The sequence below is a fragment of the Notamacropus eugenii genome, chromosome 2, assembly GCF_028372415.1.
Source record: "Notamacropus eugenii isolate mMacEug1 chromosome 2, mMacEug1.pri_v2, whole genome shotgun sequence".
Lineage (NCBI taxonomy): Eukaryota > Metazoa > Chordata > Mammalia > Diprotodontia > Macropodidae > Notamacropus > Notamacropus eugenii.
This window is the reverse complement of record NC_092873.1, coordinates 357114342-357124390: the sequence shown is the minus strand read 5'-3', so window position 1 is coordinate 357124390 and position 10049 is coordinate 357114342. Positions and strand designations below refer to the sequence as shown.

Below are 10049 nucleotides of genomic sequence, written 5' to 3'. Positions count from 1 at the left end.
AAGCCCTTCAAATACTTATAAAAAATTACTGTAAACAAATTCAAGAGCTACAGAACCCAGAAAATGACAGAGTGAAACAAATCTCCAGCCCAAAGCAACCTGGAAAGTAGACAAAAAGGGCATTTTACACCAGACTGAGAGTGGTACACAGTCTGGAGGGGGCCACACCAGCACAGATGGGTCAGAGCAGGCATCAGGGGACTGAATTGTTCTCAGCTGTGGTAGTTTCCAGACTTCTGAACCCATAAGCACAAAAAAAGGTCAGAAGGAGAACTCTGTGAAACCTGGGTGAAGGAGGAGTGCATGGTCTGGTCAGGTCCTACCCCAGTTCTGGGGAAGTGGGAGAGGGTGGTGTTGACAACTGGCAGAAGTGACAGCAGCAACATCAGTGGCAGAGGCTGCTTCCAGAGCTCTGTGCCCCCAAACAGTGAGGGATCAAGCAGCTGACAAAAAAATCCCTGAAACCTGGGAGAGTACACCCACACCCACCTTGTTACTCCCACCCTGACTGGATGCAGAGTTCTACCTTTACCAAGATTTAGAAAGTCAAGTGTTTGGTTGGGAAGGTGAGTAAATATTGTAAAAGAATTCAGACTACAGAATCTTACTTTGGTGACAAGAAAGAACATACATACATACATACATACATACATACATACATACATACATACATACAACCAGGGCATACAACCAGAGAGGCAAAGTTCCTACATCAAAACACTCCAAGAGGAATATGAATTGGTCATAGACCATGGAGGAGCTCAAAAAGGATTTTGAAAATCAGGTAAGATAGTTAGAGGCAAAACTGGGAAGAGAAATGAGAATGATAAAAGACAATCATGGGGGAGCAGAGTCAAGATGGTGGAATAAAAAGATGGACCTGCTCTAGCTCTACCCTCATAGCCCATAAAATATCCATGAAAAATGACCCTGAACAAAATCTAGAGAAGCAGAAGCCACAAAATGACAGAGTGAAAGAGATTTCTAGCCCAAGACAGCCTGGAAGTTTGACAGACAAGGTCTATTGCACAGGGTTAGGAGTGGAACACAGCCTAGCCTGGGCCAAGTGGCAAGGACAGGACTGGAGCAGGCTTCAAGGCATGGAATCATGGGTAGCAGCTGTGATTCCCAGATTTCTCAAACCACAAATGCCAAAGACAGCTTCAAAGGTCAGTGAGAAAGCTCTTTCACCTGGATGAGAAGGGTGTGTGGAATGGCTCTAGCCCTGGCCCCAGGGCTGCAGCAGCTACTGGGGCAGAAGCATCCACTTTTGGAGCCCTTGGCCTAAACATCTTGGAGGAATCAAGTTACCGATCTGGGTCTCAGTCCTGAGTGGCAGTCCTGTGGTGAGGAGGAACACTGGCCTGGTGGAGGCTCTGGAGAAAGAATTCTACTCACAGATCCTGGACAGAAAAGAGTGTTTGTGTTTGCTCCCAGACCAGAGCACAGGCCAGGAGAGGAGTAAACTTCATTGTGCCACCTTGGAGGAACTGAGAACTTACAGGTCCCTAGAGCATACCCTTCACTTGACAAAAAACTCGAAAGTCAAGTAATTGGCTGGGAAAATGTCCCAAAAATGGAAAAAAAATAAGAATATAGAAGGTTACTTTTTTGGTGAAAAGATATTTTCTTCCATCTTTTCAAATGAGGAAGAACAGAGCACACCATCAGAGGAAGACATAAAGGTCAAAGCTTCTACAATCAAAACCTTCAAAAATATGCAATGGTCTCAAGCCATGGAAGAACTCAAAAAGGATTTTGAAAATCAAGTAAGAGAAGTGAAGGAAAAATTGGGAACAGAAAGGAGAGCAATGCAAGAAAATCATGAAAAGTGAGTCAACAGCTTGATAAAGGAGACCCAAAAAAAAGCTGAAGAAAATAATTCCTTCAAAAATAGACTAACCCAAATGGCAAAAGAGGTCTAAAACGCCAATGAGGAGAAGAATACTTTGAGAAGCAGAATTAGTCAAATGGAAAGGGAGGTTCAAAAGCTCAGTGAATCAAGTAGTTCTTTAAAAATTATAATGGAGCAGAGGGAGGTTAATAACTTTTTGAGAAAACAAGAAATTATAAAACAAAATCAAAGGAATGAAAAAAATAGAAGACAATGTGAAATCTCATTGGAAAAACAACTAACCTGGAAAATAGATCCAGGAGAGATCATTTAAAAATTATTGGTCTACCTGAAAACCATGATCCAAAGAGCCTAGATATCATTTTCTAAGAATTTATCAAGAACAACTACCCTGATATTGCAGAACCAGAGGGTAAAATAGAAATGGAAAGAATTAACTAATCACCTCCTGAAAGAGATACCAAAAGGAAAACTCCTAGGAATATTGTAGCCAAATTCCAGAGTTCCAAGGTCAAGGAGAAAATATTGCAAGTGGCTAGAAAGAAACAATTCAAGTATTGTGGAAATACAATCAGGATAACATCAGTGCTTTTACATAAAAGGGCTTAGAATATATTCCAGAGGTCAAAGGACATAGGATTAAAACCAAGAAACATCTAATGTAATTTCAATGAAATAGAGGACTTTCAAGCGTTCTTGTTGAAAAGACAAGAGCTGAATAGAAAATTTGACTTTCAAATACAATAATCAAGGGAACTATGAAAAAGTAAGCAGCAAGGAGAAGCCTTAATGAGCTCATTAAAGCTGAACTTTTTACATTCCTACATGGAAAGATGGAAAGATGTTATTTGTAACTCATGAGATCTTATTCAGTATTAGGGTAGTTAGAGGGAATATACATATATATATATACACACACACATAATGTATATGCAGGTGTGTATGTATATGTACATGTGTGTACATATATGTATATATATATACATAAAATATAAAAATATATTGTACATATAATATGCATGTATGTTATATAAAATGTATTTACAGAGGGCACAGAATTAACTGAATATGAAGGGAAAATACATAAAAAAATAAAATTTACTGCTGAATGGAATGTACTAGGAATAAGAGAAAGGAAGAAGTAGAATGTAGCAAATTATGGCACATACAAAAGGGACAAAAGAGCTTCTACAATGGAAGGGAAGATGGGGGAGATGAAAGAAAATAACTGAGCCTTACTCTCTTGTTTTTTTTTTTGAAACACATTAAGAATTTATTAAGTACTCCTACATGCCAGGCACTTGCGCTAGGTGCTAAGAATACAAAGACAAAAATGAAAGAGGCCGTACCCTCAAGGAGCTTATATTCTCTTGAGGGAGAGACATATACAAATAGAAAGCTATTTGACGGGGTGAGGAAGGCAAGGCAATAGTAGCTTGGGGAAAGAGAAAAGGCTTCAGATTGAATATGGTACTTCAGGTGAGCTTTGAAAGAAACTAGGGATTAAGAGCTGTGATTAAGGAATACATTCAAGATATGAGGACAGTCGACAGAAAAGGTACATTTTGTGGGTCAGGAAGGGGACTGTTCAGCTGGAGTCAGGTTCTGAGGGGTTTTAAATGTCAAAAAGAACTGACATTGACATAAAAAGAAGTAGCAAACTTCTGGTGTTTTATGAGCAGAGGTGCAATATAATGAGACCTGTGCTTTAGAATAATGTCATTGATGTGGTATGGAAGTAGGATTGGTAGATGTGGAGAAAGATAATAACAAGAGGAGAGAGGCTTTTCGTGGTGGCCCATGCTTACCTAAAATGGTAATCAAGTAAGTACAGAGAAGGGGAGATCCAAGACATGTCACAGAGGTAGAACTGATGAAACTTTGCAATGTACACAGAAAAGAGTGTGAATTGTGGCATCACAGACAGAAATAGTAAAGTCAGAAATGGAGCAAGTTTGAGAAATATAATGCGCCACAGTTCTATGTCACTGTTAAGTTAAATCACTTTACTCATAACATCTCTGTGCAGCGAAAAGTAACCATTTTCTATAAGAGGATACTGAAGCTCAGAGCTTGTAGCTTCCCCAGGATTACACAGCTGTTAGATATCAGACAAGATCTGAACTCAGGTTTCTAGCTATCAATTTAGTATTCTCTGAGCTGGTTGAATCTATGAAGCTAATGGTATGTCCAACTGGAGATGCCCTAAAGGCAAGTTGGACATTCAGCCCCTACCAATAATAAATCACAAAAACACCAACTCTGATCACTTTCTAACTGAAGTTGTAAGCAGCAAGACTTACAATTGATGACCTTTGAAAACACTGCTTCTCAGCATGGCAAAGAAAGGAGTGCAGAGTAGTATTGCTAAAGGAACAAGGTTAAGGCCTGGTTGGTAGTCCAAAAATCCATCAGGAAGGCATAGAAATATACTTTTAAAAGGGGGAAAGTGTTAGTTATCAATGTTAAACACATCTTCATGAAATACACAATCACCGTATTTTAAATTTTTACCTAATGATTATCACCACCTATATGGTAGCAAAGCATTATCACATGAATTTTCATGAAACTTAGAAAGACTGAAATTAGCCAACCAATAAATTAATATTTGCAGTTTCCATGGGTGCACAGAAGACTTTGCCACTGCGCTTCTATATATGGAAAATATGATGGGCTTATTGTTCTGTAGACACAATTATCAGTGCTAGGATCAGCAGTGATTTTATAAGCAAAAGAGCTCAGTGAGCTCTTGTATTAAAAAATATGCTATTTTCTCAAAGATCTCATCTTTTGTTTTAGGACTATCCTAATTTATGATCTGTTGGGGGTGTAAGCTCAGTTCCATGTGGACAGTCTCGGGCGGGTAAAGGTGAGGACTTCTAAACCTTAGAGTTCTCATGAGGCCCCCCAGGGAACAGCAGGGAATTGAGGTGTGAGACCGGGCTATCTCGTGCATTTCCACCTCTTCCCGTGGGAAAAGTGCTGGGAGAGAGCATCCCCGCCCTCGAGATTGGCCTGGGGTCTGAGCACACCTATTGTTGTCTAACAGGCACAGTATTCAGGTGCAAACTATGCGGCAGGAGAGCTTAAGTAGGGTCAGGAAAGCCTGAAGGGCTCTTAGCGCTGAGGGGCCCTTAGAGGACAGAAGGCCCCTCTTTCTTCTCTCCTCTCTTCGCTCTTCCCTCTCCCCTCTCTCCCCACTTCCACTTCCGCTTCCATTCTCTTACTGTAAGATCTTTGCCTCCTTGGGAGATTTCTCTCTCTCCTCAGGAGGAGTTCCCCCTGCACATGTAGCCAAGACCCTGAATAAAGCTTAACCCTTGTTCGACTCTGGAAAGTTTCTTCTCTCATACGTTTATCCAGTTTGGCCAGCCAAAGACCTGCGATAGGTAAGGTAAGACTTGTGTAGCCCTTAGGCCTCTAGGCCTGACAATGATCAGCTTCCAAAGTTAAGAAAACAACAGCAATTCACCACCAATAGAAGGCTTAATGTAATGGTTACAGCTTTATCCTTTGACTCTTTTATTTATGTCAGCAGTTCTTCCTAGACTTCATTTTCTTTTTCATGTCGTGTTAAAGATTTCCACTTATTTTCTCAAATTTGCTTATTCTTTAGCAGTTAACCAAAATAAATGAGAATGTTGAATATTCCTAAACTTAAAAGTCTTTAATATATGATTTTCATTGTATTTGGGGGTTTTCAGTTTTCTCATGGAGAAAAAAATTAATTAGTCATAACTCAGATTTATATATTGTCCACCTGCTACTTTTACAACACAATTCTGGATAGTAAAATTTGGTTTATGTTGTCTTAATTTCTACTGCATGGGAAAGTAGAAATCATCAAGAAAATCTTTAAAAACATCATGGGAAAAACCCTGAAAAGTCCATGCTTTGTCCTCAAGGTTCAATTATTATCTTTTATCCACTGCTCAATCCATTTCACTATCTGACCCAAATTATTCTTTAGTTCTTCTGGTACATTGCTGGGTAGCCAGTATACTATTTCATGGTTGTAGGGGGCCATGACTTCTTCATAAATAATTTGGAAAATTTCACACTGAATATTGTTCTGTAGTTTCTTTACACTGTATCCCTTCTTTTTAAGTCTTGTATATAACACCAAATTATCTGTTTGAAGCACAAAAACAATATGAAACCATCATTCAGGGAAGAAGTCATGCCATGGCAATCGACAATAACTCCTCCTTTCATTTTATTTTCTAGCTCATCAACTACTCTGTCTTCATCCAAAACAGAACATTCACATTCTTCATCAAAGCCATCATGTAACTGTCCTTCTTGCGCTAAATCACCCACATTAACGTATGTCAGTCCTCTTCTTGATGCAAGTTCTTTACCTAGTGTGGTCTTTCCAACACCTGGGGTACCTGTGAGCAGGATGTAGGGCAGCCTCATGGTCACAGTGGCTCCTTCTCTGCCCTGGTCACCTGCTTTCCTCCAGGCAGCAGCAGAGGGCTGAGCCTTACTCTCATGGGATTTGGCTTAAGGAAGGAATAACACACACTCATTTGGATATGGAAATCTATTTTACCCTGTAAGAAGGCAAAGGGGAAGGGATTAGAAGGGGGAAGATAATGGAAGGGACAGTAATTTGGGGAAAGGGATAATCAGAAGCAAACATTATTGTAGGAGGACAGGTCAAGGGAGAGAGTGGAATAAATGAATGGCAGTATAAGACAGAAGGAAATGTGGTTAGTCTTTTACAACATAACTATTATGGAACTGCTTTGCATTGTTACACACGTGTGGCCTATATGGAATTGCTTGCTTTCTCAGTGAGGGTGAGTGGGGAGGGAGGGAAAGAATATGGAACTCAAAAGCTTTAAGAATGAATGTTAAAAATTGTTTTAGCATGAGACTGGAAATTAAGCTATACAGACAATGGAGTATAGAAATCTATTTTGCCCTACAAGAAAATAGAAGGGAAAGGGGATGGAAGAATGGTGGGTAATAGAAGGGAGTACAGACTGCTGGAAGGGGTGGATTGGGTACATGCTGTCCTGGGGTGGGGGTGGGGAGAAATGGGGAGAAAATTTCGAATTCAAATTCAAATGGAAGTGAATGTTAAGAATTGAAAAATAAATAAATTATATATTAAAAATAATAAAAATCATGAAAATCAAGTCAACACCTTATTAAAGGAGACTCAAAAAAATACTGAAGAAAATACCACCTTAGAAAACAGATTAACCCAAATGGCAAAAGAAGTCAAAAAGCCAATGAGGAGAAGAATGCTTTACAAAGCAGAATTGGTCAAATGGAAAAGGAGGTCCTAAAGCTCACTGAAGAAAATAATTCCTTAAAAATTAGAATGAAGCAAATGGAAGCTAATGACTCTATGAGAAATCAAAAAATTATAAAATAAAGCCAAAAGAATGAAAAAATAGAAGACAACATGAAATTGGAAAAAGAACTGACCTGAAAAATAGATCCAAGAGAGATAATTTAAAAATTATGGGAATACCTGAAAGCCATGATCAACAAAAGAGCCTAGACATCATCTTTCAAGAAATTATCAAGGAAAATTGCCCTGATATTCTAGAATAAGAGGGTAAAATAGAAATGGAAAGAATCCACCAATCACCTCCTGAAAGAGATCTCAAAAGGAAACTCTTCAAGAATTTTATAGTCAAATTCCAGAGTTCCCAGGTCAAGGAAAAAATATTTCAAGGAGTCAGAATGAAGCAATTCAAGTATTGTGGAAATACAATTATGAAAACACAAGATCTAGCAGCTTCTACATTATAGGATAAAAATGCTTAGAATATGAAATTCTAGAGATCAGATGACCTAGGTTTAAAACCAAGAATCACCTACCCAATAAAACTGAGTATAATTTTTCGGGGGAAAAATGGAATTTCAGTGAAATAGAGGACTTTTGAGCATTCTTGATGAAAATACCAAAGCTAAATAGAAAATTTGACTTTCAAATACAGGAATAAAGAGAAATACAAAAAAGTAAATAGGAAAGAGAAATCATAAGAGACTTCTGGAAGTTGAACTGTTTACATTCCTACATGGAAAGATGATATTTGGAACTCATGAGACCTTTGTCAGTATTAGGGTAGTTAGATGAGATGATAGATAGATAGATGATAGACAGATAGACAGATAGATAGATAGAGAGAGAGATTAGATAGATAGATAGATAGATAGATAGATAGATAGATATAGATAAATAGATAGATAGATAGATAGATAGATGATAGATAGATAGATAGATAGATAGATAGATAGATAGATAGATAGATAGATAGATAGATGGCATAGGGTGAGTTGAATATGAAAGTATGATATTTAAAAATAAAATTGTGGAATGAGGGAGGAATATATTGGGAGAAGGAGAAAGAGAGAGAATGGGGTAAATTATTTCACATAAAAGAGACATGAAGAAGGTTTTACAAGGGAGGTGAAGAGGGGAAAGGTGAGAAGGAATGAGTGAACCTTACTCTCATCAGATTTATCTTAAGGAGGGAATAATATACACACTCAATTGAGTATCTTACCGTAGAGGAAAGTAGGTGGAGAGGGGATAAGGGAGTGCAGATGATAGAAGGAAGGGCAGATTGGGGGATGGGGTGGTCAGAAGCAAACATTTAGAAAAGGGACAAGGTCAAAGGAGAAAACAGAATAATTGGAGAGTGGGATAGGATAGAGGGAAATACAGTTAACATTTCATAATACTACTATTATGAAGGTGTTTTGCAGAAGTACACATATATAACCTATATTGAATTGCTTGTCTTCTTAATGGAGATGGGTGGGGAGGAAAGAAGGGAGAGAATTTGAAACTCAAAGTTTTAAAAACAAATGATGAAAACATTATTTTTACATGCAACTAGAAAATAAGATACGCAGGCAATGGAGTTTAGAAATCTATCTTTTCCTTCAAGAAAGTAAAGAGGAAGGGGATAAGAAAGAAGGAATAAAAAAAGGAGGACAGACTGAGGAAAGGGGTAATCAGAATGCATACCATCTCAGGGTGGGGGAGGGGAAATATGGGAGAAAATTTGGAACTTAAAATCTTGTGGAAATGAATGTTAAAAACTAGAAATAAATAAATTCACATGTAAAAAAAAGAATTCCTGGAGGTGTTAAACAAAGAAATAGGAGTGAAAGAGGAAACATTAGGAAAAGAAATGGAAAAGGAGGCACAAAAATTCACTGGGGAAAATACTTACTTTAAAAATTAGAATGGCAAGGCAGGCTGAGCCAAGTTGGCAGAGTAAAAGCAGGGATTTTCTAGAGCTCTCTCCACAATCCAGCCAAATACCTGTAAAAAATGACTCTAAACAAGTTCTGCTGCAGAGTTGCAGAACCCACAGAATGATGGACTGAAGCAAATCTCCAACCCAAGACACCCTGGAAGGTCATTGGGAAGCATGTATCATGCTGGGCTCTGACCAGAGAGTAGTCCAGCCAGGGCTGTGCCAGCACAGACAGGACCTGAGCAGGCCTCAGGGGGACTGAATCCTTGACCTGTGGTGGTTTCCAAACTTCACAACACCAAAAGCCAAGGACAAATTGGAACATCAGAGGAAAAAACCTATCTGACTTGTGAGAGAGAGTACAGTGGTCAGCCCCCAGCCCTAGGGCAATGGAGGGGGCAGAGGAGCCAGTAGCTTCTGCAGCACCAGCAAGATTAGGAGCAGGTGCTGTTTCTGGAGTTCAAGGTCCACAGATTGTGGGGGGATGGAGTGGCTGACAGCATACCTCCCCATTCCCATTGGAAGCTCAAAAGTCAAATAAATGGCTGAGGAAATGAACAAAAACCAGAAAAAGAATCAGACTATAGAAAAAAATAGAATTGAGCAAGTGGAAATTAAAGATTCCATGAGACATTAAGAAACAATAAATAAGAGACATTCTACAGAATAATTTGTAACTATACTCAAAGGGCTATAAAATTGTGCTTACCCTTTGTCTCAGCAATACCACTACTAAGTCTGTTTTCCAAAGAAATCAAAGAAAAAGAACCCATATGTACAAAAAATATTTACAGCAACTTTTTCATGGTGTCAAAGAATTCAGAATTGAGGTGATGCCCATCATATGGGGAATGGCTGAGCAAGTGGTGGTATATGATTGTAATGGAGCACTATTATGCTATAAGAAATTACAAAGGGGTGCAGTAGCAATTACCCAATGTGTTGATCTAAGTTCATTC

General features: G+C 38.7%; 1 pseudogene; it reads right to left on the bottom strand.

The window, feature by feature from the left end:
- Positions 1–5765: 5765 nt before the first annotated feature.
- Positions 5766–6277, bottom strand: LOC140528509 (adenylate kinase isoenzyme 6 pseudogene; annotated as a pseudogene).
- Positions 6278–10049: the final 3772 nt, after the last annotated feature.